The 23790-nt window shown below is 40.1% G+C and overlaps 1 protein-coding gene across 1 annotated transcript in view; it reads right to left on the bottom strand.

The window, feature by feature from the left end:
• The window catches only part of DCC (deleted in colorectal carcinoma), a 1585944-nt gene that overhangs the window by 1112666 nt on the left and 449488 nt on the right, over positions 1-23790 (bottom strand). The gene's annotated exons all lie outside the window — the stretch shown is intronic.

The raw sequence follows: 23790 nt of genomic DNA, 5'->3' as shown, positions 1-23790 counted from the left end.
AAATAAAACTTAAAAGAATGGCATGGTACTAATTTCAATATTCTACTACCCTAAGTGATCTCCTTCGATTCTTGCTTGCTCTCTTCATTCCTTTGTCTATTTTGTTGTGTTCCTGGAATTGATTTTGACTCATAGAGATCCTATACAGGGTTTCCGAGGAGCAACTGTTAGGTTTGAACTGCTGACGTTGCTGTTCACGGTCCAACGCTTATCTTACAGAGCTATACCAGGAGTCTATTTAGTTGTGCTTTATATCATTATAAACATGATGTTCTCTGAAAGTTTCAATTAGCATAATGGGGCTTGAAAAAGTTTGTGGGGGGAAAAGTAGTTACACTCCTCAATCTGAACTGTTTCATTCTTTCAATAAAACTCTGCTTTAATCCTAAAATACATACATAAATAAATAAGGATTTTAAAAGGTAATAGACTTTTTAGAAGCTCCCTCATAATATGGTACAAAGTCTGCTCCAAAGGTGTATTTGCTATGAAACTACACAGTTGGTCGCAAAGGGGTTTAAATGGCATCCCTGCTTTGAATTCCAAGGTCAGAAAGTCTGGCTCACCAACTTTAGTCTGCCTTTTATTAGAAATGTGTCTTTAGCCTTGCCAACTGGCATGTGGGCTGGTGAGAAGAGCAGTATTTATGTAACACTATTGCCTGGATTAAATAGGACAATGTATATAAAGTATGTAGTACTATGCCAGGAATATAGTAGTAGTACATATTGGATGGTAAAAACAGTTGACATGCTTGCTTCTTACCAAAACGTTTGAGGTTTGAGTCTACCCAGAGGCACTTAGGGAGAAAGTCCTCATGATCTACTCCCGAAGAATCAGCCATTGAAATCCTTGTGGAGCAGAGTTCTACGTGGACACATGGAGTGGAGTTGACCAGAAGGCATCTGGTGGTTATATAAATAGATATGGATCCCCAGATGACTCTAGTCTTGAAGCAGAATCCAAGTACAAGTATGTATAGTTTAACATCCATTGTCCCATATTAGAGTTTTTATTATTTAGTAGAGTTCAGAAACCCCTATTAAAGAATGGGACATAGTGGATGTACTCTGCTAAGTAAGGAAGAGATCTGATCTTTCTCTCACTAATGCTCCAGCTCCCATGTCTGCCCAGTCTTGTAGCAACAGGGGAAAGGGGTCCTGGTGTTCAGCTCAGGCAGGGAACACACATTTCACATAGGCACCACTGGAGCCCACTGTGTGAGATGCCCTAAGGTCACCACCCTACTGAGGCTGGGCACCCAGGTGTGATGTCCAGGCCCAAGGCTCTGACCCCTCTCTTGGTGGCAGCTGCCTAATGGTCTGGGCTGCACAGGTGGTGGGAGAAAGAACAGGTAAGGCATCCAGGGGAGGAGACGGTGGTGAAGGAAGGGTTGGCAGGGCTGGTAAAGTTTAAAGCCCGTTGGAGGGGGCAAGGATGACAGTTAGGGAGGAAGAAAGGGAAGGGAGCCAGTGGCAAGATGGGCTGGCCTGTCACCTGGAGTGTGAGGGTACACTGAGAGTCTTGGAGACCAGGTGAGGACCATAAGGACTAGCAGCAATGGAGCCAAACTTTTCCCACAGTTCCTCAGTGCAGTAGCCATGGCACTATCCCGGGCCCTACTGATGACTGTCCTGTTTGCCTTTCTTCTATATATAATATGATGCTTACACAATGACCAAATCATACGGCATCCTGTTTCATAGAACATATAGTTGGAATTGAGCAACACAAACCTATAGTCCAATCTTCATACAGACCTGCTCACTTACTCAGTATTGTAATCTTTTTTGCACAAATGTGTAGTATCAGCCTGCCCAGCCATGTAGTATGTTGTGATTATGCATACCTGACCTGCAAGAATGAAGGGCCTCCTTGTTTTGCACTGAGCTCAGTGCCACATGCAATTACAGATTTAATATTTCCCGTCTCATGATAATCATGTTGGTAGGAACAGCATCGTTGATAATGGCTAAGAGATAACAAATAACCTGAAACTCAACATTTCCTCAAGGAGGGGCCCCCTCTCCCTAGCTCCAGGCTGAACAAAATAAAATGATCATCTCAGTGAAAAATGCAGCTAAACAAACTTCCCTGTAGGATGTGGAAACCAGAAGATCGATCAAGGGCATGGGGGCTGCCTTGGGAGGCGTATGTCCTGTCTTCCTTATGCTGTATACTGTTCATTGAAACATTAATAGGTCATTAAGTGCCCAAGATGTCAAGGGGTCCTTAGGTGACCGAGTCGTGTCTTAAAGTTCTGTCCTTTTTGCTTTAATTTTCTTGTTCTCTCTCCTCCGTTCAGAACTGAAAGTTCACTTTCAAACAGATCACCAGTTTTCATGGATTTCTAGGGCTCACTGAGCTGCTCAGTTCATTGGCATTAGCCCTCCAGTCTTGCTTTGCATGGCCCGCATTGTAAGCCCATCTAAGAGGCGGTTAACTTTGTCCCTTTTTCCTTTGGCTGCTTCGTAACGTTTTCTGAATATGATAAATTGAAGACACTGTGCACAAGTGCACACACCCGACCTGAAGAAGCTGAAAGAATTGGACATTCACTTCCATCTATCTGTCCCTCGACACTCTACTGACGAAGCTTTCAGAAATTTCCTGGCTAGGCAGTAAAGTGCTTTATATCCCAAATGGACTCTTTTTATCAATTAGAAATATCAATTCAAAAATCAAAAAGATGGACTGAAGTGAGCTCAAGTTCCCTTAGAGGGTAGGCTCAAAGGCAGCAATGGAAATGTTTCAGTGGATGAAAGGTAAAACACTGAGGAAGAACTCGCCTGGGCTCAGTTCCTGGGATGACACTCAGATCCCTCTAAATGCAACTATCTTCACAGACTCCTTTATGATGTAATTTGCTTACAATTATTATATCAAATGAAATATAATGAACAGCAACTCTGGTAACAATATAATACTGGATAGGAAAACTAAGAATGCCAGCATAAATATTTCAAAACAATCAACCTTTCCAGTACGACATGCATATTCCTAGTTCTAGCCCTAAGTGCAAAGAAGTTTCAAAATGTTTGTAGAAAAATGGAACTGAAAGATAATGGATTTTTTCCAAGAATTTGAAGCCCCCTGGTATATGTGAGATACTTAGTATTTCAGATTCTTACATGGGATAAGAGTCCTGGTGTGGTTCTATGGGATAAGCACCGGGCTGGTAACCACAGGGTTGTCGGTTCACACCCCACAATCACTCCTTAGAAACTCTATAAAGGTCATAACTGATTGGATGGCATTTAACAACAAAAACAACAACACATGATATAGGGGGATACTAATATCTGTTCCTGGATCTATCAGATCTAGATTATAAAAGATTCAATTATTTCTTCTGAAAATGGTGACCAAAACATATACTTCATAAAAACAAAAATCAAACTAGTTGTTGAGTTGATTATAATGCTTGGTGATCCCTGAGTGTCAGAGTAGAATTGAGATCTATCAAGTTTTCAAGGACTGATGTTTTGGAAATTGATCACCAAGTTTTTCTTTCAAGATGTTTCTGGGTGGACTTGAACTGCTTGCCTTTTTAGTCAGCAGTTTGATTATACCAAATTGAGCACATTAATAATCTGGGCAACCCAGGGATTCAGAAATACCTGCTGGACTCATGATAAACTCTGAATAAGATGATACTCCATGGAAGTAGTTTACTATAGAGCAGAACTCACTGTAAATAGATGGTAAATGATTGCTAATAATAGCAGAAGCACAATAAAATAATAACAATACGTTATGTTACCTAACAAGGTCATTTAAAAAATTAAATAGGTAAGAAGGCACTTTGACTTTGTTGCTTTTATAATTCCCTAGATGTGTGTGTAGGACTTAATGATTTAGTCAAACACAAACTTGTAGAATGTGTTTGTTCTGATCAGAAATATCCAAAGTCAGGGATTTCTCCTACTATGCATCCGCAAACGGCAACGGATATGGAACTCGCCAGCCCTTTGACACAAGAAATCTTTTCTCATAGCTGCTCCACGGTCCAAAGGAAAACAGAAAGTCCGAGGGGATAATGGTGGAGCATAATCTCCTAAATTGTACTTGTTAAGTGCTGTCAAGTTGGTTCCAACTCATAGCGACCCTGTATAGGGTTCCTGAGGAGCAGCTGGTGGGTTTAAACTGCCGATCTTGCAGTTAGCAGTCCAGTGCTTATATCACAGTGCCACACTAGAATTCCAAATTTCCTAAGTAAAAGCAGCCAGTTCAAAACCACCAGCTTATACAGGGTCACTATGAGTTGGAACCGACTCGATGGCACTCAGCCACAATGACGATTACCAGAAAGAGTCCTGCTGTGATGTAGGATAAGCACTGGACAGCTAATTACAAGGTTGACAGTGCAAACCCATCAGCTGCTCCGCTGGTGAATAAGAGACTGTCTGTTCCTGTAAAGGTTTACAGCCTTAGAAACCCTATTACAGGGTCGCTATGACTTGGAATCAACTTGACGAAAATGGATGTGGGATCTTTTGGATGTCTACCAGGAGGAACCCAGGTGGCATGGAAAGTTAAATGGTGGACTGTTAACCAAAAGGTCAGCCATTTGAACCCACAAGCTGCTTTATAGGAGAAAGATGAGCTACTCTGATTCTATCACGATTACAATCTTGGGAACCCTATGGGCAGTTAATTCTACTCTGTGCTACGGGGTTGCTTTAAGTTGGAATTGATTTGTGGGCATTGGATTGTGATTACCTGATTCTTCCATCAAACCTAAACAAATGGTAAACTTAAAAGTATGAGAGCACAGTGTTGGTGAATCAAGGTTAAACTATAGACTGGACATTAAATCCTATTACATTTCTGTAATGAATTAAATATCAATTTGTTTATCATAAAAAAATTTATTGAGTGTTTTCTATGTGCCAGGCCATTTTCTAAGCATTAAGCCTAAAGCAGTCAGAAGAACAGATTAGGCATTTGTTTTATGTTCCTAATAGTAAAAAGGAAGGAGACAGACAAGAAAACAATGAATAGATATATGTATTATAAAAGAGAGTCTTGGTGCTGGAAGGATTTAAGCATTCTGCTGCTAATCAAAAGGGTGGCCATTGGCACCTACCCACAACTCCACAGGAGAAAAGCTCCTAATCTGCTCCTGCAAAGATTACAGCCAAGCAAGCCCTAGGGAGTTCTACTCTGTCAGCAGAGTCAAAATGGAGTCAACCACACCCAATAAACTATAAACCATAACAACATATACTATAGAAGTAACCTTTATGAAGAAAAAAGTAAGATCACAAGTATGGGATTGGAGGAGTCAATTGCTCAAATGCAAATTCAAACTGAAGCTGAATACAATGAAAACAAATTCACCAGAGCCAAAACATGACATTGAATATATCCCACCTGAATTTACAGATCAGCCGAAGAACAGATTTGATACATTAAACACTAAAGACCAAAGAGTTGTGGGATGACATCAAGAAGATGATATATGAAAAAAAAACACAAAAAAACAAAGAAGATGATATATGAAGAAAGCAAAAAGTCATTAAGAAGACAAGAAAGAAGGAAAAGGTCAAAATGGATGTCAGAAGAGACACTGAAACTTGCTCTCCAGAGTAGAGATGCTAAAGCAAATGGAAGAAATGAGGAGGTACATGAGCTGAACAGAAAATTTCAAAGGTCAACTCGAGAAGACAAAGTCAAATAGTACATAAAAATGTGCAAAGATCTGGAGTCAGAAAACCAAATGAAAGAACACGCTCAGCATTTCTCAAGCTGGAGGAACTGAAGAAATAATTCAGGCCTCAACTTTTTTGTTACTGAAGGATTCTCTGGGCAAATTACTGAATGATGCAGAAAGCATCAAAAGAAGATGGAAGGAATACACAGAGTCACTGTACCAAAAGGAAATGGTTAATGTTCAACAATTTCAAGAGGTAGCATATGATCAAGAGCCAATGATACTGAAGGAAGAAGTCCAAGGTGCATTGAAGGAATTAGCAAAAAACAAGGCACTGGGAATTGATGGAATACATATTAAAATCTTTCAAGAAAGTGAGGCAGCACTGGATGCACTCACTCATGTATGCCAAGAAATTTGGGGGAAAAACTATCGAGCCAATTGGTTAGAAGAGATGCGTATTTGTGCCCACTCCAAAGAGAGATGACCCAACAGAATGTGGAAACCATGGGGAAATCTCTTTTTGATATTCCATGTGAATAAAGTTTTACTAAAGGTAATACAGAAATGGCTACAATCATACATTGACAGAAAACTTTCAGAGGTTCAAGCTGGATTCAGAAGAGGTCGTGGAACGAGGGATATCCTTGGTAATATCCAGTGGATCTTGGCTGAAAGCAGAGAATACCAGAATGATGTTTACCTGTGCTTTACTGACTACGCAAAGGCTTTTGACTGTGTAGCTCATGACAAGCTATGGACAACATTGCGAAGTAATACAATTAAGTATTCCGGAACACTTAATTGTGCTCATGAGGAATCTATACATAGACCAAGGGGCAGTTGTTCAAACAGAACATGGGAACACTGAAGGGTTTAAAATTAAGAAAGGTGTGCAACAGGGCTGTATTCTTTCACCATACTTATTCAAGCTGTACGCTGAGCAAATAATCCAGGAAGCTGGGTTATATGAAGATAAAACATGGCATCAGGATTGGGGGTACACTCATTAACAACCTGCGATATGCAGATAATACAACCTTGCTTGATGAAAGTGAAGAGGATTTAAAATACTTACTGATGAAGATCAAAGAACACAGCCTTTAGTATGGCTGCATTTCAATGTAAAGAAAACAAAAATCCTCACCACTGGTCCAGCAAACAACATTCTTATCAACGGAGAAAAGATTGAAGCTGTCAAGAACTTCATTCTTCTTGGATCAACTATCAACACTCACTGAAGCAGCAGTCCAGAAATCAAGCGACGTATTATCATTAGGCAAATCTGCTGCACAAGACCTTTTTAAAGTGTTGAAGAGCAAAGATGTCAGCTTGAGGACTAAGGTGCACCTGACCCAAGCCATGGTATTTTCAATAACCTCATATGCATGCCAAAGCTGGACAGCGAATAAGGAAGACTGTAGAAGAACTGATGCACTTGTGTTATGATGATGGAGGAAAATATTGAAAGTGCCATGCGCTGCCAAAAGAACCAACTGATCTGTGTTGGAAGAAGTGCAGCCAGAGTGCTCCTTGAAGGCCAGGGTGGCCAAACTTCGTCTCTCATACTTCAGACATATTATCAGGGGGAACCAGTTGCTGGAGAAAGAGATCATGTTTGGTATGGTGGAGGGTCAGAGAAAAAGAGAAAGAGCCCCTGTCAGATGGATTGGCAAAGTGGCAACATCAATGGGCTCAAGCGTGGCAACAATTGTGAGTTCGGCCCAGGACCGAGCAGTGTTTCATTCTGTTGTGCATAGGGTCGCTATGAGTTGGTACTGACTCCATGGCACCTAACAACAACAACTTTAATAACCTTGGTGGTATGGTGGGTTAAGCATTGGGCTGCTAATCACAAAGACAGCAATTCAAATCCATTACCTATTGTGTGGGAGAAAGATGTGCTTTTCTCTTCCTGTAAAGATTTAGAGCCTCAGAAACCCTATGGAGTTCTGCTCTTTGAGATCACTGAGTCAGAATAGTCACCGGTAGTGGGTGGGTTGGGTTACTTTGGGGAGGATGGTTTGCTATCTGATAAAATCAAGTCTTTGGCTTTCATGAACTAACTGGATGAACATTGTTACTCTGTTGGATACCAATGATTGTTTCCTAAACCAATTACATAAAATCTCCTAGAGACTAACTACTTTTCTCCAGAAGTCTTTATTCCCACCCAGCATCTCTACTCCCTCCTTTCACTTGTAGGGTTGAGAGCTGAACAAAGAGGTGTTCCTGGGAATAGAACAGAGTTATTTCTAAGATTAGTTAAATCAATGAAGCCTCTTTCACAATTTCCTTTGGGATTTATATTTTTAAATAGCATCTATCACTTTTCATATGGTAAAAAAAAAAAAGTGTGCATTATGTTAAATTTGGAAAAGACAGTCAGTTATGAAGAAGAAAACTCAAATTACGATCTTATCCAAAAAAGGAAAATTGCAATGTATTTTGGTGTGTTCCCTTCAGATTTTTGTGGATCTCCCTCTCTCTCTTACACACATACAAGTCTATACTGCACATTCTGTTTTGCACACTACATTTTCCCCTAACATTACATCATAAGCATATTCATGTGTACAATAAAATTCCATGAAGACATTTTAATAGCTGCATAATATTCTGTCCTGTGATTATACCTTACTGTAATCAACCACTTCCAAGCTGATGGCAATATAGACTATTTCCAAATTTCTACTGTTTTTCAAAATGCAGCTGCAATCAGCATCTTTGTATATAGATTTTTGTCCACATCTCTAATTATTTCCTTAAAATAGATTCCAAAGGGAAATACTAGATCAAGGAACAAAGGTGGTGGTAGAGGGGCTCAGGGGAGGGAACATATATAAGCCCTTTTATAAAATTGCCACATTGACTTCTAGAAATCTTAGCCAGTGAGCTATCTCATTGACAGTATCAGAAAGTGCCTATTCTACAACATTCTAAAGAACACAACTGCTTTCCTCCTTCCTAATTCTGTTATTTCAGCAGCAAATATTCTATCTCACTGCTACTAAAAACTCTCATTACTTTGCTTATTCATTGAAACAAAAATGTTTATTTCTATACATTATCAATTTGTATGGTTTCTTTCCCATGAATAGTCAAATTCACAGGATTTGTCTATGTTTTAATGGCTTCAAAATTGAATTTTTAACTTACTTTATAATAATTTTGCCCGATGAGGAATCTCTTAGTTGCTTAATGGCTGTATTTGTCTGATATAAGGTTTAAAAATAAAGTCACTCGAGTATGCATTCTATGAACACACCTGTTGCTGTTGTTAAGTAAAATTCCTACTCATTGTGAATCACTCATAGTGAATTCTGAGGAGCAGAATGATGAGTAGTCCAGTGTTTATCCTAGAGCACCACATCAGGACTCCATAATCACAACTGTTGTTGTTAAAGTGCTGTCGAGTCAGAGCGACCCTGCATAAGGTTTTCCAAGGAGTGGCTGGTAAACTTGAATGACCAACCTTGAGGTTCAAACCAACTTTGCAGTCCAGTGCATTAACCCATAGCACCACACCACGTCTAGCAATGGGCAGTTCAAAGGTGATACTCCATGTTCACCACTGGTGTGACATTAAAGGCGATGGTGGAAATGACTGTCCCCAGGGCCCATGGTGCACAGTGTTTCCACTCTGTGCTGAGAGATCGCTCTGCTGACTGGCATGGACTGTGTGGCCCTGTTGTAATCTACAAATTTGGAGCCAGGCCCTTTGACATGCTTTTGTTTGCTACATCTGCCCTTTTCTTGGCCCCACTGCTTCCCTAATCTATTCTGATTTCTAATAACATGTTATTTTTTGTATTTTTTTTTAAAGCAGATGGTAATTTGGGAATTAACCAAGCAATCGCTTTGCAAGACAAATCACATGGTGTCTTAGAACATGAACTTGGAACGGAATAATGATGATACAATTTGCTAGTATTTTAACAGCCCCGGGATATGTAACTATGAACTAATTATTGAAACTCACTGAGATTTAGTTTCCTCACCTGGAGATAATTATAGGTATCTTGCAATCAAGGTGCCCCCTCCATGTTTAGTAACAACTAAAACCAAGTATCTTGGGAGGGTTACTGTGGGAAAGTACAAGAAGAAACAGAAGCAGAATCCAGCAGAAAGCCAGAGACAAACTGAATGCAAAGCAGATCCTACCTGTGTGCTTCCGCTGTTCACTTGACTTTCCTAGATGATAAGTACAAGGGAGTGAGGAGGTCACTTTCAGAACCAAACTACACAGAGTTTGCTTCTACCCGATGGATGGAGCTCTTAGGCCATGGCTCTTGTCCCTCTTAACTCAGGATCCTTTTGTTCTAGCATAAAGTGAAACCTCAAGTTTTCTGTAGGTTTGCTGCAATTCTGTTGCAACCCAGCATTTTACTAAAATCACCAAATGAAATTTTCTTTCACTCTTGCACTTTTCTTTTCTTGTAGTCTTTGTATTTGCTTTCAGAAAATTGCTGATTGGATCACAAAGGAACTAAAGAGTAAATTTCTGACCTTCTGAGGATTGAACTACCTATGGACTCAGGTGCAAGGAACATGACCTCATGGGTTGGAGGCTGCTCTTGGCTGAGGGTCAGGGCATTTCAAGAGACTGTTGGCACATTTCGGTGCTAACCTCTTCCGCTACTGCCCTGCAGGATGTCTATACAAATGAGCTTTGACATTTTTAGCTTCTGACCTGTGCTGTTGGATAGAGTCCTGCCTGTGGGATACTGGGTGAGGGTTTTCCAAATATCTTGAAGTTTCTGAAACTTTACATGTTAAAAGGCATATTTTGTTTGTTTCTGGCTAACTCAAAAATCTCTTAGATACGAAAGTTAAGAAAGAACTCCAGATAGTACACAAAGAATCACTCACTTAGAAGCTGTCAAAATGAGCACCAGAATGCATTCCTCTTGTCTCCCTAAGTCATGGCTAGTAAGAAAAATATGCAGAATTTATAATAAATGGTTTCATTAGAAAGTTTAAAATTAAATACCACAATAGAAATGGAGGGAAAGTAAGTATTGCAATAGCATTTCTCTCTCCTTACTTTTGTGGTTTCTCTCCTAAATCGCTGGACTCTTTGCCTCCGAGTTGATCCTGACCCACGGTGACCCAGCAGGACATAGTAGAACTCCTCCCTAAGGTTTAAAAGGCTGTAATCTTCACAGAAGCAGACTGGCACATCTTTCTCATGTAGAGCAGCTAGTGAGTTCGAGCCACCAACCTTTCAGCTAGCTGTTGAGTGCTTAACCACTGTGTTACCAGGGCTCCTTGATTCCTGGATCACAAGTAGAAGTCCTACCGCTCCCATATCAAGTTCACTGAAGGTCATGTGCTTCCACCTGGTCATGCCATGTTGCACAAGCTATTCACGTGATCTAGAGAGTCCTTTATTTCTTTGGTCCATGCCATTCGCATCTCTCCTTTATAATTCTGTTCCTCATTTATAGCTCGGCTCAGACATTATTCTCTGAGAGCTTCTCTGATCGCATTCCTTTGCCCTACGCTCAGAAAGTGAAATGCCCTGAGAATGTGCATCAAGGCACCTTATTCTTATAACACTGTGATCAACATATTTTAGTGTTTGCTAAGCAAACAGACCCGCTGTCCTTGAGTAGATTCTGAGTCACAGTGACCCCATGAGAGAGAGTTGAACTGCCCCACAGGGTTTCCAAGGCTGTAAATCTTTATGGAAACCAGACTATCACATCTTTCTCCCTTAGCACAGCTGGTGGACTTGAACCACTGACCTTCAGGTTTCCAGCAGAGGGAGTGCTTAACTACTGCACCATCAGGATCCCTTAGTGTTTGCATACTATAGGCAAAATGCTACTGGGCTGTGAGTCCCTAAGGGCAATGCCTGGGGTTTTCCATCTCTACCTACATAGCACGTAACAGAAGAGCCAGTGTGATGTTTGGTGGTGGGTGGAGAATGGATGAATAAACAAATAAATAAATGCACAGAAGTGCAAAGCCTTTTCTGGCAATGCTTGAACTGGATTGACAGCATCCTGAATTGTTCTTGGTAACAAATGCTCTGCTTCGAGGTAAAGATTAGACCGGAACTTGGCGATAGGGAAGAGAAATGAACAGGATTCAGAAATAGCCTCCCAGAAACTTAAAATGTCAAAAGAAACAATGTTCACAAATAGCTAACAGGAAATAGCAGCAGCCTCATTACACTTGCAAACTACTTCACAAAATTCTAAAATATTACCGTCATCCTCTAGGTTTTCATATTACATGTAATGTGCAAACCTTGACCTGTGGGAATCCTCGGGGAGGGAAGCCAGAGAGCCAACATCAGCCCAGGAATGTGCACTGCTGGGACCAACCCCAGACCCTCCGAATGGGCTGAGCTACTGGAATCACACACTTGTTCCAACAGGTCAAAGTTCCAATGAATTTTGTTATAAATATAGAACGATTTCCACTTTGGATTCTCTGTTACTGTCGTTAATAAGCCACATTTCTCAGTGAAAACGAGATTCATTCACTGCTAGGATCAGAATGAATTCTATCCCTAATATGATATAATCAAGATATCACTCAATGTTTCAGCATCCTAAAACCTGTTGCTACTTGCCATCACATTGATTCTGACACGGGACAACCCCACTGTTTTCAGAGTAGAACTTCTTCACAAGACCTTTAATGCTCTGATCTTTCAAAAGCAAATCACCAGGCCTGTCTTCCGAGGCACCTACAGGTGGGTTTAACCAGCTAACTTTTCAACTAGTACTTGAGCACTTAATCATTTGAGTCACCCAGAGACTCCTTTCTAAAATTTAGTCAGCTAATGAGTCATTCTTCCTGATCCATACAGTGCGTAGCTGCCCTAGGTTCTTTGTTTCCAAGGTTCATTGGAACATAAAGCCGTAGGCTGTCTGATATAGAAAGGAGCTCAGAAGACACTCAGTTAAGTGATCTGGGCAAAAACACACAGCTCAGTACATTAAAGCCTGGAGCTAGCGCTATGTTTGCAGATCTTCTATCCTGTTCCCTTTCCACCGGACACATTCTAGAGAGTCCACAAGCTTCCTCCATGCACAGTTTCCCTCTTTCAGATCAATTATCCACATTTGACAGAAACCTTAGCCAGTCTGCGTGACAATCACCAGCGTGTACACCGAATGGACTGTTATGTCTGGTGGTGGAAAATGATACAACAGGTAGCACGTCCACAGAGGCAGCAACATTGCTTTCTAACCAGGCTGGCTTCCTTTCAAGCTCAGAATCCCAAATTCCACATTCCAGAAGCATCTGGGATCCTAACACTCTACCATCCATCAACCCAATCAATGTTGGTGTTATCGCTACCCTTAATTAACCAATGTGAAAAACAGCAGTTTATGGGAATCAAAATGCATATGAGGATAGCCACCTCCATCTGAGCAATGGATGGGAACTGCCCATCACTCTTCCTAAGAGGGCGGCAGCCGGAGAATGTGATTAGAAGGCAACGAGTCTACTGTTTGTGCATGGCACACGAAAACCAGGCTCATTACTCTGTAGTCACACTTTACATAGCATAATTCCTTAAGGTGATCCTCAGAAAGGACACCAGAGACCCTGCTGTGGACACATTGCCTAGGATAATTTCACCACCTGGGAACCAAGTGCCCAAAGCTTCCTATTGAGATGCATGCAGGGTACTAGGGGCATGGTTAGTCATAAATTAGGGCCCAGACATAAATGGCCATGCTGCATCAGACTCTCCAGCACAAAGAAAAGACATGATGGAGGGAGGGGTATGTGGAAAAGCTTTATCAGAGTTCTAATAGTCCCCTATGCTCACAGACAGAAATGGTGAAAAACCATCAGTAAAACTAAGAGGCTGTGCACATCTTTGCCTTTTGACTGAATAGATTAAGTGGGAACTATATGTGGTAGAAGAAAGCTGAAACCCACCCTGTTTGATACCACAGAATCTAGCCTCAGTAGCTGATAGCTGGTATATTGTTTTTATATCAAGAGGGTACAGTGTTTATTTCATTTGCAAAGTAGGTTACATAACCACTGTGCCTCAAACAAACCTGGCATTCTTGGGTGCACATCTTTCATCATCATCTTTATTTAAGAAAATTTGAACTTTCAGAACAAGAGAAGGAAACCTCTCCTAAGTACACTAAAGTAATTGGAAGCAGTCTCTATATGGTGGTGGTAGTGGTTGTGGGCCATTGAGTTGGTTCCAACTCTTAATGATCCTGTGTAGGGTTTCTGAGGCTGTAAAACTTTACGGGAGCAGTAAGCCTCATTGTTCTCTTGTGGAGCAGCTGCTGGATTCTAACTCTTTATCTTAGTCTTTACACAGTTCATCTGAAAAACAACACTGTGTGTGGAAAGACTACTGGGATTGTAAAAGCCTCAAATATTTATGTATTTATGATGAAAGGAGGAATATGTGGAAAAGTCAGGACCCCAATTTGTGAAATGAGTGGATTACCAGCTGCCATTGCTTTGTTACAAATATGCAAGCTATACTGTAAGGGCAGAGAGCAGATAATAAGCTATGCTATGCAAATCTAAAGTATTTGCCTTCCATTGCTAGACGACAGATAATTATTCCATTTGAAGTCATAATGTACAAGTGTTGAGAGTATTATGTGTACATTAACAGAGAAACATAATGATGATATCCTTTTACATTTATGAAGCTCTTTCTTTCCTACCATTTGGCTAAAAAATGACAAGATACAGTGACATTGATCCTGAAATACTGAACAGCAAGGATTTCAGTACGGATGCAAGAAAGAGGCTCAAAGGAGCCATATCAGGTATAGACTAGAAAGAAAAGAAATTGCACAACTTTTCTAAAAACTGGAGGATATCTATTGGTTAGAAGTGTTTAAAGAGGTCTACCAACCGAGATAGGACAGAGCCAGGAACATGTTTGAACATAAAAGAGGAGGTTATTAACAATCATGCCATGACAACAGCATTAAACAAGACAAACCCAGAAAATCTGCGATGTATCAGAACCATATTCAAGACTTGTACAGAGGACAGTTGTTGAACTTGAAGCTATCTAGGAGCTTTGAAGCTACCATTTCATTCATGATGAAGGTGAGAGTCAGAATGGAAAGGGTGACCATGGCCTAATTACAAATGCTCAGTGGATTTGGAAGAGGGGTCAGAAGGTTGGTTGACAATGGCAACAAAGAGAGTTGAAGGGTGTACAATAGCATGACAGGAACATCAAAGGAAGAAAGATGATACATTGTCTGAGAAAGTGGAGATCTGGAAAAGGTAATAGAGACCCAGGAAAAATCAACAGTTGTTCTTAACCTCAAGAAATAAGGGGAAGAGGAGAATGAGTAGCAACCATTCAGAAGGGTCACAATTTCATCATATACAAATTGAGACGTCAGACATCAAGCCAAGTGGCTAGTCCCATCAGGGCAAACCCCCTTCCAAGACTCAGACTCAATGGGAATACACGCTTTGATTGGTGACCACGTTCGTCACTGATAAGGGGAAGTGAGGGGGTGGGGGGTGATGTTGCAAAATAAACCCTACAATGTTCAATGGACTCCTGTGAACCCGGCTGGAGACCTGGTTGGCCAGGAGTGTATCAAAACCTGGGGACTCTTGGGCCCGGAGTCAGTGACATAGCCACAGAGGTCTACAGTGGAGAGTGAAGCATCCAGCTGATAATAAGAGAGGGCATATGCACAAGAACATTCACACTTACAGATAATATTCACTTGACCTGGCTTAAATGACTAAATGATCAGAGCTCAACTAGAAGAAAAACGAAGAGGAAAAAAAGGTAGTCTGATACAATTTGATGAACTTGATCTAAATCTATGGAAGCAGTAGCTCAAAAGAGGGAACAGATCTTTACAGGAAGATCATTCCCACCCCCTCCATACACAGAGTAGACAGGGATGGACAACTTGGACATTGGCTACCCAAAGTGGGGGTGGGGGGGCACAAAGGCAAGAAGTGACTGGCTTACACAGTTTCAAGAGGGAACCTAGATCCAGAGGGTACAGAGAAAGGTAGAATCTCCACTGAGTAGCATCCAATCTGTCTGGGCGGGGCTAATGAAAGGAGATGGGGATAGGTCCCCTGGGGTACAATGGTGAATAATTACTATCAAGACTGACTGCAAGGGTTGGAAATGTAAAGGTGGACATTTTGTAGCAAAAGGAGCGGAGTGATTGACTTTGCAGTCCAGGAGCGGAGGTCCCTGGAACCATCAAGGGAGAAGAGCAGAGTGTGAGACCCTACCCAGAGAAACAGTGACGCCAGAGATGGAGGCAGAGATGATGACGTGGAGAGATGGAGCAGCTGGGAACTCTAGACCAGAGAGGAAGAGGGACTGTGTGCTGACAACCAGGGGGCAGGCTTATAGGGTATACCCTTTGATAGGTTGATGATGCATGCAGGGGATTGTAACCATAGTGGTGAAACAATATACAATAGGATGAATGTAAAGCTAATGTTCTCCCATATAAAAAATTACATAATTCACAATAAAACATTTTTAAAAAATGAAAGTTAGATAAGGTAAGCATCTGATCATGGAGTCAGTTCTGACTCATAGAAACCCTGTACAGGGTTTCCGAGGCTGTAAATTTTTACGAGAGCAGAAAGCCTCATCTTTCTCCCACGGAACAGCTGGTAGTTTCGAACTGCTGACCTTGCGGTTCACACCCTGATTCGTAACCACTACGCTACCAGAGCTCCTTTAATATAGTGTAAGTGTACCTAATTTACTGAACAATGGATGTTCACCATCTACAAGATCACAAAAGTCACCATGTGCAGCTAAACTAGAAAATTTCCTAAACAATATTAGTCATTCATCAGATGCTATCACAGATGCAACAAAGCACAGCCAATGAAATTTACTATGGCAATATGTTTGTTATATAGAGTTTTGTGCATGTTTAATTATTAACTCACATTGGAGAGTAATATGTAATTGTGGGCTTGCAATGATAATCAATATCCTGTGCTATTCAGGTCAATAAAACTTGCACTTTAAGGTGTGCAGTTACTATCACAACAAATATTCTGCCCTGGAAAATCCTCAAGTACATACATTTTCAAAATAGTTGAGATTTTGTAAGCTGACTGGCAGTTGGCACATGAAGAACTTGCTAAAAAAAACTCAAGCTACTATAAAAGGCCAACAAATATTCATTGAGTACAAATGTCAAGTGATGCGTGAAATAGAAAAAAAGCAAGTTGATCATCTTAGTCAAGGATAAAATACACCGATAAAATTATATTAGATAGTCGATATCTATGAGACAATCTTTGTACATAACAGAAAAATACTGCAGACATTCATGAGAAGGAGCCTGTAGAGGAAATATCAGGTAGAAAGTAAAGGAAGTGAGTCTTTAACTAGATATGGAATGACAGGAGTCATTTCAGTTAAAAAGTCATGGGAAAAATATTCTGGGTATATGTGTGTATGTGTGTAAGAAATAGAGAAGGTAGTTGACGGGAATGTAACTTCGAAAAAAAACTCACTATATTTGATGATGTGCATTCTTGTAACATAAATCAGTTTCTATAGTCTTGGAACTGAAGACCCACCACTAAAGACCCACCATTCAAGGACGAACAAAGACTATCTTACTCCACTCCTATTTAATGAATGAGGAAACTCACTCACAGATTTCTCTAAAATGATATAGTTAATTAAATGAACAGAAGTAGCACATGAATTCAAAGCCTACAAACTTCGAATTGTGTACTTTAAATTGGTGAATTGTATGGCATATAAATTATACTTTATTAAAGATGTTACAAAAAAATAAATGGATGGATTTGGCCTATTGAGAATCAAGATTATGTCTGTGATAACCGGGGGTAGGGGGGTAGATATTTCTTACATTCCTAGAAGAATCATGATAACAAAATTTTTGAAATAAAAACAAACTTTTCTATGGCCTCAAATGACGGGGTATTCTTTTTACTATCCTGTAAACTCCACCAAATGCCACCACCATCTTTGCCATGTACAGTGAGGTTGGTCAGAGTTTGGGGAATTTATCCACTTAAAGGCTGAATTTCATTTGGCATTTTTCCTTAGCTACTCACATTCTGATGAGCAGATTCATGAATAATTAAACACATATATGAAAATGAGTAACAGATTTTAAGTTCCTCCTTCTACAGTAGCTTTGGGTACTTATTGTCATATAGCAATTAGGTGACCCAGATATCTTCCTCAGTTGTCTGGGAGAAAGTTACTAACAGACTCCCTCAAATGCAGTGGTCATAGCCAAGGCTACAGGGGCTATTCCAATATGATGAAGCAGCATGTGGTCACCTCTGGCCTGATTCCTTAGGTGATCTCATTAGTGCATTACTGAAGGAGATGGGAGTGGCTTCAGTCAGCTGGTGGTAAAACATCTTGGAAATTCAAAAATGTAATTAGTCAGCAAATCTCCTGAACTTCCCACCATATTTTGAGGCTGATGTTTCCTAATCGTATATATATATTCATGATAGAGATCTCTGGTGGTACGGTGGTTAAAGAACTTGACTGCTAACCAAAAGTTCATTAGTTTGAAGGTACCAGTCACTCCTCAGGATAAGATGTGGCAGTCTGCTTCCATAAAGATTTACAGCCTTGGAAACCCTCTGGAGCAGTTCTAGATTGTTCTTATGGGTCACTGTGACTCCGAATTGACCAGACAATAGGTCATATATACATACAGGATGCCACTCATGTTACTATTGTTACAGGCCATCAAATTAGCTCTAACTCATAATGGCCCTATGTCCAGCAGAATAAATCTCTGCCTGGACCTATATCCTCACAACTGTTGCTATGTTTGAGTTCACGGTAACAGCCACTGTATCAATCCATCTTATTAAGGGTCTTTCTGTTTTTCATTGACCTGCTTTACAAAGGATGATGTCTTTCTCCAAGGGCTAGTTCCTTCTGATAACATGTCCAAAGACAAAGTCTCACTATTCTCCCTTCTAAGAAGCATTCTGTCTGTACTTCTTCCAATACAGATTTGTTCACTGCTCTGATGTTGTTGTTGTTGTTAAGTGCTATCGAATCGGTTGCGACCCATAGCAACCCTGCATCTGGTTTCCGAGGAGCAGCTGGTGAGCTTGAACTGACAACCTTGAAGTTCAAACGGCTTTGCAGTCTGGCGCATTAACCCACAGCGCCACACCAGGACTCCTCACTGCTCTGATAGTACATGGTTTATTCAATATTCTTTATCAATGCCATAATTCAAAGGCAACAATTCTTCTTTAGTCTTCCTTTTTCACTATCTAGCTTTCACATGCATATGAATAGATGGAAAAAAAACAAACACATGGCTTCCTCCTTAGTCCTCAAAGTGGCATCTTTTCTTTTTTTTTTTAACACTTCACCATGGTCTTCTGCTTTTTAACACTTTAAAATGGTCCTTTGCAGCAGACTGGCCCAGTACAGTATGTCTCATGATTTCTTGATTATTGCTTCTATGGGCATTGATTATGGATCTAAGGTAAAGGAAATCTTTTTCAACTTCAGTCTTTTCTTTATTTACCATGAGGTTGTGTATTGGTCCATTAGTGAGTATTTTCTTTTCCTTTATGTTGTGGTTTAATCCATATTGAAGGTTGCAGTCTTTGATCTTCGGCAGTAAGTGCTTCAACTCCTCTTTGCTTTCAGCAAACAAGATTGTGTTCTCGCATATCTCAGGTTGTTAGTGAATCTTCCTTTAATACTGGTGTTACGTTCTTCTTCATATAATCCTACATCTTAAATGTTTTGCTCAGTATACAGCTTGCATAAATATGGTAAGATGATGCATCGCTGATGCACACATTTTAACAATGCACTAACCCTTCGTTGTGGTTGAACAATGGCCTCTTAGTCTATGTACACGTTCTATATGACAATGAAATGTTCTAGAATTTCCATTCTTTGTAAAGTTATCCATAATTTATTTATGATCCACACAGTTGAATGTCTTTGTATAGTCTGTAAAACATAGATAAGCACCTTTGAATATTCTCTGCTTTTAGTTAAAATACATCTAACATCGGCAATGGTATCTCTCTTTCCACATCATTTTCTGAATCCATCCCTTCCAACCAAATTTAGGTGCTGACGTTTTATGATTCTATATATACAGGGAAGATGTCACTCATACCACGTTCTGATTCTATATATACATAGAAAATGTCACTCAAACAACCTTGCAATTCAGTGAATTAATTTTACCTTTAAAAGCGATCATTGAAGAAACACATTCATTGAAGAAACACATTCATTTATTATTCATTTACGTAAGCTCATTTAACTAACTCCTCATGACTTAGTCACATCCTAAGTCAATCTACTATGTTCGTTATGCCTTGAAGATTCCTTTTACAAACCATCATCTTTCATGAAGATGATATTCTGGTTTTGCAAGTACCACATGGAGCTCTGTATAACAGTAGGGAGCAGTTATTGCCAGTGGGATTGAAGTAAAGGACTAGCTGTGTAAACCATCATGTAATCATCAATGTGCTCAAAGAGACATGGGCCTGCATTAAATCAGAAGAAGGAGACAAGAAGGAAGAGGAGGAGGAAGAACAGAAGCTGAGCAAGAAGGGGGAGGAGACAAACAGGAGTAAACAGAAAAACTCACCACTTTCCCCTTCCTGAAAGCTGTTAGGCAGTGTTTCTTCAAAAGGTCAGCCTTAAAATGGATACATTCTTTAATGAGGCAGAAAAACATTAATATTCTTTCCAAAATTAAAGGAGAAAAGAGAATCACGCAAATAATTTCCAGCAAACTCAACATACTGAGCCAAATTAAAATGCTGGGCTCTTCCTTAACACTGGAAACTTTGCATTATTTAGCTGCTGCAGATGGAAACTACCAGCCGTTCCATGGAAGAACAAGGAGGCTTTCTGCTCCAGTAAAGATCTACAAAGTCTCAAGAGGCTTAACCAATCAACCAAGAGACCCCCAAAAAAACCCACACAAAAAACAAATATATATTGCTGTTAAGTGCCACTGAGGAGTCAGTTCTGACTCATAGTGATGCTGTATAGGACTTCTGAGGAGTACATGGGTTTGAACTGTTAACCTTGTGGTTAGTAGTCCAGTGCTTACCCTAAGTACTTTTAAAATATTCTTTGATTTTGGGATTTGGAGAGATCTTTGCTAAAATTCTATCTTAGGGACAAACTTTGCATTTTTGTTGTTTTGCATTTTGAGAAAACGAGCATGCATGAGGACTATTATAGTCATTGTTGGTGGTCTTGATAATGTCCAGGGATGCCTGTTCTCAGCTAGCACTGGCCCTTAATGTGAAATGGCTTTACTACTCCCTACAGTCCTGGTGTGGCACTGTAGGATAACCACTGAACTGCTAACCACAAAGTTGGCGGTTCAAACCCAACAGCCACTCTTTGGAAACCCTATACAGGATCACTATGAGTCAGAGCCTACTCAATGGCACTAATTTCACTGGATTAAAGAAATCGTTTTAGGTAATAAACGAAGCAGAAAACAGGAGAGTTCATTGAACATGGTGGTGCTTGTGTACCACGGAGTCAGTTCTGACTCATAGCAACCCTGGATAGGGTTTCAGAGGTAATACATCTTTACAGGAACAGAAAGTCCCATCTTACTCTTGAGGATTGACTAGTAGATTGGAACTGTTGACCAGCTCATAATCCCCTAAACCACCAGGGCTCCTTTAATTAAACATAGGCCCACTTCAAATTGATGAGTTGCCTCTACACCTTGAGTACTTTACTCCAAAATTAGATTCAATTTCACAGAGCTGAGTAAGGTAGCTGGCCTTATTGTAAGAGTATGACTTCAAATTAAAACAAGAAACCAAGAACAGATGATACCCTGTAATGATAATGAAGAAAAATATAGAAAATATAAGAAGATGCCTGTTATATCCAAAATAGATTTTCAATCATACTTCCAAAAACGTCTCCCAGAAGGTTTAAACAGCTGTTCTTCAATAGAATCTTTTGGATCTGCGATTGCATTTCATATGTAACTTTATGTTTAGTTGTCAGAATGGCATTTGCCATCTCTCTATTTATCAGTGCACTAATATCTAGATACTTTTAAATCCTGTAATCAAATCTTTATTCTATGTATTACTGAAGGAGTGTATTGGTGGCAACAAGGATTTTTTTAAGTGAAAAACAGCAAACAAAAAACCAAAAAATGCTACTTCCTAATACATGCATACACTAAAATATGTTCACATATATGATTTAAAACAGTTGTAATTTAATGAATATTGTCTTCAAGTTACAAAATATTCTAAAAGATAAACATGTAGGACAAACAATGGGATCATGAAGGACATGTCAATTGTTCTAGCCCTCTATTCTTTCAAGCAAAGCAAATGTTTGGGGAATCCCTTAATAAATAAGAGTTGTTTTATGTTTACTTTCCTAACTTTCTCTCTTCAATCAAAAACTGGACAGTCAGGTAGTAACTCAGCCTTGACAGAACATCTAGAGAAGAGTGATAGAGCTAAATGCAATTCCTATGAGCCAGTGCTGGTGAAACAGACTGTGGTGAAACAGAAAGACATGGTCTCTCTTTTCCTGTCTCCAGAACAATATAACACCAGTCTATGTACTCTGAAGTTACCCATGTTACCCACACAATTGGATTCAGTACTCTACAAACCTTTACTGAGAACTATATGCCAGCTGTGGTTTAGGGATTTAATAAGCAACAAGTGCTAAGCAGAAATACATAAAATATGTTTTAAAAGAATCCAACGTTGTTGTTGTTAGGCGTCATTGAGTCGGTACAAACTTTAGTGACACTATGCACAACAGAATGAAACACTACCCTGTTCTTTGCCAACCTCACAATCATTGTTATATTTGAGACCATTGCTGCTTCCACTGTGTCAATCCATTTCGTTGGGGGAGCTTCCTCTTTTTCTCTGACCCTCCAATTTACCAAACATGGTATCTTTCTCCAAAAGGATCCAACTGGTTGGATGATTTTGTGCTGTGAAGTCAGTTCCGACTCACAGTGGCCCTATATAGGGTTTTCAAGGCTGTAAATCTTTACAGGAGCTGAAAAATCTCATTTTTCCCTTCTGATACAGATGGTAGTTTACAACTTCTGACCTTGAGGTTAGCAGGCCAACTTGTAACCACTATGCTGCCAGAGCTCCCTAAAGGATACAATCGGAGAACTTAATTCCAGTGTAAGAATAAACTAAAGCTTCATGAATGGTGGGGCATTTGGTATGTGTCTTGAAATGTAAGTAGTATTTTAGGAGATAATGTCAAGTACAATGATAGCATCAGACTATGAAGGTGTGAAACTCAACACCTCTCTTGAAAGTTGAATAAATCATCTGGGACCAAAAGGGTCCACAAATGTCAATTTATGGGATCTACATCAGAGAGACCTGGGGAGCTTGTTGTGGATAGAGAATCTGTAACTTTTTAATTCTGTAAGTGTGGGGTGGGATCTGGAATTGGTTGCATTGCCCAGCTTGGGGAGTTATTGTGATGGTTAATAACTATCACATAGATAGGTTTTGTGTCAACTTCATGGGTCTGGATTCTCAGTTGAGATGTAGTAATTCCCCATGATGACGCCTGCTAGGAGCAGTCAATTGATTGAAAGGAAGCTTCCTCAGGAGTATGACTTGCTTCCAATATATTGGACACTAAGGCAAAGCTTACTTGCTTTCTGCTGGGTCTGAATCTTGCAACTGGCTCATCCTCTGATCTCTGGTTCTTTGGACTTGAGCCAGCAGCCTGCTCTGTTCCTGCTGATGCTGTGAGTCATCAGCAGCTTGTCTTCTTACCTGCCAGACCTGCCTGCCTGCCATCTGATCTTTGGATCTTGGGTTATGGATAGAGAATTCACAGCCTTGCAGCTATGTGAGCAAACAGCCTCCAGCTAAACCTGTCTTCATATATATGTATATATATTTTACTGGTTTTGCTTCTCTAGAGAACTCAGACTAAGGCAGACATGTTAAGTGAAGTAATATGTATTCAGCTCATGAAGAAGGGTGAGATTCCAAGAAGTTTGGGGATTATTCTGGAGGTGGAAGAGAGGATTTCGGTGATTTCATATCATTTTATTGTGACCTTGTTGTTGTTATGTGCCATGGAGTTGGTTCCGACTCATAGTGACCCTGCACAGGGTTTC

This window comes from Chrysochloris asiatica, unplaced genomic scaffold (assembly GCF_000296735.1).
Source record: "Chrysochloris asiatica unplaced genomic scaffold, ChrAsi1.0 scaffold00021, whole genome shotgun sequence".
NCBI lineage: Eukaryota > Metazoa > Chordata > Mammalia > Afrosoricida > Chrysochloridae > Chrysochloris > Chrysochloris asiatica.
This window is presented reverse-complemented; position numbering and strand designations above follow the sequence as displayed.